The following is a 6,952-nucleotide window of genomic DNA, read 5'->3' as shown; positions in this document are numbered from 1 at the left end:
TGTAGTGGTGCGATCTTGGCTCACTGCAACCTCTGCCTCCTATGTTCTGATGATTCTCCCACCTCAGCCTCCTGAGTAGCTGGGATTATAGGCACACACCACCATGCCTGGCTAACTTTTTGTATTTTTAGTAACGATGAGGTTTCACCATGTTGGCCAGGCTGGCTTCGAACTTCTGGCCTCGAGCTATCCACCCACCTCGGCCTCCCACAGTGCTGGGATTACAGGCATGAGCCACCGCACCTGGCCAGAATTTCTTTCCTTTTTCCTGTTTAAGGCTGAATAATATTCCATCGTATGCATGGACAACATTTTGTTTATCCATTCATTCATCATCGGACACTTGGGTTGCATCCGCATTTTAGTTATTGTGAATAATGCTGCAATAAACATTGGTGTACAAATATCTCTTTGAGATCCTCTCTTCCATTCTTTTGGGTATGCCCAGAGTTGGGACTGCTGGATCATATGGTAATTCTATTTTTAATTTTTTTAAGGAATACTTTTTCCACAGTGGTTATACTGTGGATATACTGTGCATTCCCACCAACAATGTGCAAGAGTTCCAATTTCCCCACATCCTTACCAACACTTCATATTCTCTGTTTTTTGTTTCATTTTCCTTTTTTGGGTGTGTGTGTGTTTGTGTGCGTGTGTGTGTATTTTACAGTAGTCATCCTAATGGGTTTGAGGGAATATCTTGTAGTTTGAATTTGCATTTTCCTAATGATTAGTGAAGTTCAGCATATTTTCATGTGCATATTAGCCATATATATATATATATATATTTCATGTGCTAATATGCACATGAATTCAGAAAATCAGATATATATATATCTTCTTTGGAGTAATATCTATTCAAATCCGTTGTCCATTTTTAAATTTGATTTTTTTTTTAGTTCTTGGAGTTCATGTTCTGAAAATTAATCTCATCAAATATAAGATTTGCAAATATTTTCTCCCATTTTGTGCATTATCCTACTCTGTTGATAGTGTCTTTGATGTACAAAATTTTTAAATTTTTATGAAGTCCAATATTTTTTCTTTTGTTGGCTGTGCTTCTGGTGCCATATTCAAGAAATAATTGCCAAATCTAATGTGAAGCTCTTGTCCTGTGTTCTCTTGTAAAATTGTACAATTTGGGGTCTTAGGTTTAGGTCTATGATCCATTTTTTTTTTTTTTTTTTTTGAGATGGAGTCTCGCTCTGTAGCTCAGGCTGGAGCATAAAGATGCAATCTCGACTCACTGCAACCTCCACCTCCCAGGTTCAAGTGATCCTCCTGCCCTAGCCTCCCAAGTAGCTGGGACTACCGGCGTGCGCCACCACACACAGCTAATTTTTGTATTTTTAGTAAAGATGGGGTTTCACTGTATGTTGGCCAGCCTGGTCTCGAACTCCTGACCTCAGGTGATCCACCCACTTTGTCCTCCCAAAGTGCTGATATTACAGGGATGAGCCACCTCGCGCAGCCTATGATCCATTTGCAGTTAATTCTATATGTGGTGTGAGATAAGAATCCAACTTTATTTTTATCCCCTAGGGGTATCCAATTTTCCCAATATCAGTGGTTGAAAGGACTGTTTTTCCCCATATTGAATCATCTCAGATCCACTTGTCCAAAGTCACATGACCACACATGTGATTTCTGGGCTCTAAATTCTATTCCATTGGTCTGTCTGTCTTTATGCCAATACTGTTTTGGTTACTGTAGCTTTGTAGGACATTAGGTTGTGAGTCCTCCAGCTCTGTTCTTCTTTTCCAAAATTGTTTTGGTTAGTTGAGGTCCATTGACAATCCATATACATTTTAGAGTTGATTTTTCCATTTCTACCAAAAATGTAATTGGGATTTTGATAGAGAGCACATCAATCTGTAGGTTGCTTTTGGCAGTACTGACATCATAACCATATTAAATATTCCCATTCATGAACATGTGATGTCTTTAAATCTGTTTGTGTCTTTCAACCTTTCTTTCAGCAATGTTTTATTGTCTTTCTGTAGAAGTCTGTTGTCTTCTCGGTTAAGTTATCCCTGGGTATTTTATTTTTGATGCTATTGTTAATGGAATTTTTTGTTGATTTCTCTACTTGGATTATTTATTGGTTTGTTTTGTTTGTAGAGATGGGATCTTGCTATGTTGCCCAGGCTGGTCTTGAATCCTTGGGCTCAAGAGATCCTCCTACCTCAACCTCCCTAGTAGTTAGGACTACAGGCATGTGCCACCAGGCCTGGCTAATTAAAAAAAAATTGTTTTTTCTTTTGTAGAAATGGGGTCTTGCCATGTTGACCAGGCTGGTTTCAAACTCCTGGTCTCAAACAATCTTCCCGCGTCAGCCTGCCAAAATGCTGGGATTATAGGTGTGAGCCACTGCACTCGACCTGTTTATTGTTATTGACTAGAAATGCCACCGTGGCCCAGGCTTCATGGCTCACACCTGTAATTCCAGCACTTTGGGAAGCCAAGGTGGGTGGATCACCTGAAGTCAGGAGTTCAAGACCACCCTGGCCAACATGGTGAAACCCTGTCTCTACTAAAAATACCAAAAAAAATTTACCCATGCATAGTGGCGGGGGCCTGTAATCCCAGCTATTCGGGAGGCTGAGACAGGAGAATCACTTGAACCCAGGAGGTGGAGGTTGCAGTGAGCCAAGATTGCACCATTGCACTCCAGCCTGGGTGACAGAGTGAGACTCTGTGTCAAAAAAAAAAATAATAATAATGCCACTGTGTTTATTTGTTGACTTTGTGTCTTTCTAGTTTGGTGAATTATTTTTATTAGTTTTAAATTTTATGTTAAATCTTTAGGGTTTTCTGTATATAAGAACATATCATCTATGAACAGAGATCATTTTACTTCTTCTTTTCCAATTTGGATGTCATTTATCTCTTTTCCTTGCTCTGGCCAGAACTTCCAGTACCATGTTAAATACAAGTGGCAAGAGTGGGCATCCTTGCTTTTTTCCCATTTTTAGAGGAAAAGCTTTCAGTCTTCCACCATTGTGGCTGTTTCATTATGGCTTTTATTATATTGAAGTAATTTATTCTATTTCTAGCTGGTTGAGTGTTTTTATCGTGAAATGTGTTGAATTTTGTCAGATGCTTTTTCTGCATCAATTAAGATAATCACATTTGTTTTTTTTATTCATTTAATATGATGTATTACATTAGTTTATTTTTATATGTTGAACCATCCTTGCAATCCAGGGTAAAATAAATTCCCACTTGGTTGTGGTGTATAATCCTCATAATGTTCATCTGAACTCATTTTGCTAGTACTTTGTTGAGGATTTTTGTATCAATCATAAGGAATATTGCGTCTGTAGTTTTGTTTTGTTTTGTTTCCTAATAGTATCTAACTGGCTTTGGTATCAGAGTAAAGCTGGCCTCCTAGAAAGAGTTAGAAAGTGTTATCTTCTCTTAAATTTCTTTGAAAAATTTGAGAAGGATTGTTGTTAATTCTTTAGATGCTTGGTGGAATTCACCAGGGAAATCATCAAATCCAGGGCTTTTCCTTGTCAGGAGATTTTTGATTAGTGATTCAATTTCCTTGCTAGTTAAGACATCTAATCAGATTTTCTATTTTTTCATGATTTAGTCTTGGTAGGTTTTGTGTTTTGTAGGATATGTTCATTTCATTTGGGTTATCTGATCTATTTTCATAAAATTGTTCATAGTACTCTCTTATAGTCTTTTTAATTTTAGTACAATTGATATTACTTTTTCCATTTTCCTTTCTGATTTTAGTAATTTAAGTCTTCTCCCCTTTTTCTTACTCAATCTAGTTAAAGGTTTGTCAATTTTTTATTGATATTTTTGAAGCACCAACTTTGGATTTCATTGATTTTCTCAGGTTTTTTTTTTTTTTAATTTTCAGTTTTATTTATCTCAGTTCTATCTTATTTCCTCCCTTTTGTTAGCTTTGAATTTAGTTTGTTATTTTCCTAGTATTTTAAATTATAAAGATAGATTATTGGGCTTTGCAGACGCTGCTGCCTGGAGCCTTGTAGTATCAGCCATGGTCAACCCCCTGGTGTTCTTCGACATTGCCATCGATGGCGAGCCCTTGGGCCGCGTCTCCTTCTAGCTGTTTGCAGACAAGTTTCCAAAGACAGCAGAAAACATTCATGCTCTGAGCACTGGAGAAAAAGGATTTGGTTATAAGGGGTCTTGCTTTCACAGAATCATTCCAGGGTTTATGTGTCAGAGTGGGGACTTCACATGCCATAATGGCACTGGTGGCAAGTCCATCTACGGGGAGAAATTTGATGATGAGAACTTCATTCTAAAGCATACAGGTCCCAACATCTTGTCCATGTCTTGTCCATGGTAAATGCTGGACCCAACACAAACGGTTCCCAGTTTTTCATCTGCACTGCCAAGACTCAGTGTCTCGATGGCAAGCATGTGGTCTTTGGCAAGGTGAAAGAAGGCATGAATATTGTGGAGGCCATGGAGCGCTTTGGGTCCAGGAATGGCAAGACCAGCAGGTAGATCAGCATAGCTGACTGTGGACAACTCTAATAAGTTTGACTTATGTTTTATCTCAACCACCAGACCATTCCTTCTGTAGCTCAGGAGAGCACCCCTCTACCCAATTTGCTTGCAGTATCCTAGAATATGTGCGCTCGCTGCAGTTCCCTTTGGGTTCCATGTTTTCCTTGTTCCCTTCCATGCCTAGCTGGATTGCAGAGTTACGTTTATGATTATGAAATAAAGACTAAATAACAACAACAAAAAGATAGGTTATTGATTTGAGATCTTTCATATGGTTTAACATAGTTGTTTATAGCTATAAATTTCCCCCTCAGCATTGTTTCTGTGTCCCGTTATTTTGGGCATGTGATTTCTTCTTTGATCCTATTCGTTGTTTAGGAGTGCATTGTTTAAGCTGAGTGTGGTGGCTCATACCTGTAATCTCAGCACTTGGGAGGCTGAGGTAGGAGGATAACTTGAGCCTAGGATTTCAAGATCAGCCTAGGCAACAAAGTGAGACCCTGTCTCTACAAAAAATGAAAAAAAATAGCCAGGTGTGGTGGTGTGCACCTGTAATCCCAGCTACACAGGAGGCTGAGGTGGGAGGATTACTTGAGCCCAGAAGGCTGAGACTGCAGTGAGCTGAGGTCTCACCACTGCATTCAGGCCTAAGTGACACAGCAAGATAAAAAAAAAAAAGAGAGAGAGAGAGAATGTATTGTTTAGATTTATGAATTTATATATTTTCCAGTTTTCTTTCTGTTATTGTTACTCATTTTTTTCTAGTTCTTTTAAAATTATTTTTAAATTTTTTCTGATTACTAATGTTATGCCATTGTGATTAAACAAGATACTTTTATCTTATTTAATCATGCAGTGGCTCATGCCTGTAATTTCAGCACCTGGGAGGCCAAGGTGGGCAGATCACCTGAGGTCAGGAGTTCAAGACCAGCCTAACTGACATGGTGAAACCTCATTTCTACAAAAATACAAAAATTAGCTGGGCATGATGGTGGGTGCCTGTAATCCCAGCTTCTCAGGAGGCTGAGGCAGGAGAATCAACTGAACCTGGGAGGCGGAGGTTGCAGTGAGCCGAGATCATGCCATTGCATTCCAGTCTAGATGATGAAGTAAGACTCCATCTCAAAAGAAAAAAAAAAATCTATTGAAACTTACTTTGTAGTCTAGCTTGGAAAAGGTTTCAGACACACTTGAATAAGTATGCTGTTATTATTGGATGGAGTGTCCTGTATATGTTTGTTATATCTAGTTGGCTTATGTTTTTCAAGTCCTCTCTTTCCTTATCTCCTTTTGGATTGTTCAATCCATTATTGAAAATAGAGTATTGAAATCTCCAACTATTTTTGTAGAACTGTCTATCCCTTCAATTCTGACCATTTTTGCTTTATATATAAATGGCCTGTTATTAGGTACATAAACGTTTATAATTATTATATCTTCTTGTTGTATTGAAACTTTTATTAATATATAATATCCTTCTTTGTCTCTTGTGACAGTTTTTGACTTAAAGTCTATTTTTCTATTAGCATAGCCACTCCTGCATTCTTTTGGTTACTGTTTATGAGGACTATCTTTTTCCATGCTTCACTTTCAACCTACTTGTATCTTTGGACCTAAAATGAGTCTCTTAGTGCTGGGCACTGTGGCTCACATCTATAATCCCAGCACTTTGGGAGATTGAGGTAGGAGGCTTACTTGGGGCCAGGAGTTCGAGACCAGCTGGGGCAACATAATGAAACCCTGTCTCTACTAAAAAAATTTAAAAAATTAGCCAGTCATGGTGGTGCATGCTTGGAGTCCCAGCTACTCAGGAGGCTGAGGCAGGAAGATCTCTTGAGCCCAGCAGTTTGAGGTGGCAGAGTAAGCTATGGTCACATGACTGCATTCCAGCCGGGGTGGCAAAGCCAGTCTGTCTCTTAAAAAAGAATAATGATCGTCTCTTAAGACTTAAAAAAATAAAAAATAAATTAAAAAAAGAAAGAATGGGTCTTTTGTAGACAGCATATGGTTGGATCAAGTTTTTCTTTTTTAATCTATTCTGCCAATCTCTGACTTTTGATTGAAGAATTTATTCCATTTATATTTAAAGTAATTCTTATTAGAGATGGATTTATTTCTGTCAATTTGTGGGATTTTTTTCTATATGCCTTGTAGCCTTTCATTCATCACATTCTGTATTACTGTCTTCTTTTGTAATTAGTTGATTTTTTTGTAGTGGAATGATTTAATTCCTTCCTCATTTCCTTTTGTATATATCCTATAGCTATATTTTTTGTGGTTACCATGGGTATTAGTGTGAGTTTAACTAATTTAACACCCCAAAGTTACAACTGTAACTTGAGTGTACACCATCTTAGCTTAAACATATTAAAAAATAAAAAACTTTCTTTGCAGCTCTGTCCTCATCTCTTTCAGTTGTTGATGTTGCAAAATGACATGTTCAGCAGTTATGTAT

General features: G+C 37.9%; 1 pseudogene; it reads left to right on the top strand.

The window, feature by feature from the left end:
• The first annotated feature begins 3,988 nt into the window (after positions 1–3,988).
• Positions 3,989–4,731, top strand: LOC116561567 (annotated as a pseudogene).
• The last annotated feature ends 2,221 nt before the right edge of the window (positions 4,732–6,952 follow it).

This window comes from Sapajus apella, unplaced genomic scaffold (genome assembly GCF_009761245.1).
Source record: "Sapajus apella isolate SASKATOON/1434 unplaced genomic scaffold, GSC_monkey_1.0 scaffold29, whole genome shotgun sequence".
In the NCBI taxonomy this organism is placed as follows: Eukaryota; Metazoa; Chordata; class Mammalia; order Primates; family Cebidae; genus Sapajus; species Sapajus apella.
The sequence above is the reverse complement of the archived record's forward strand: the minus strand, read 5'-3'. Positions and strand labels throughout refer to the sequence as shown.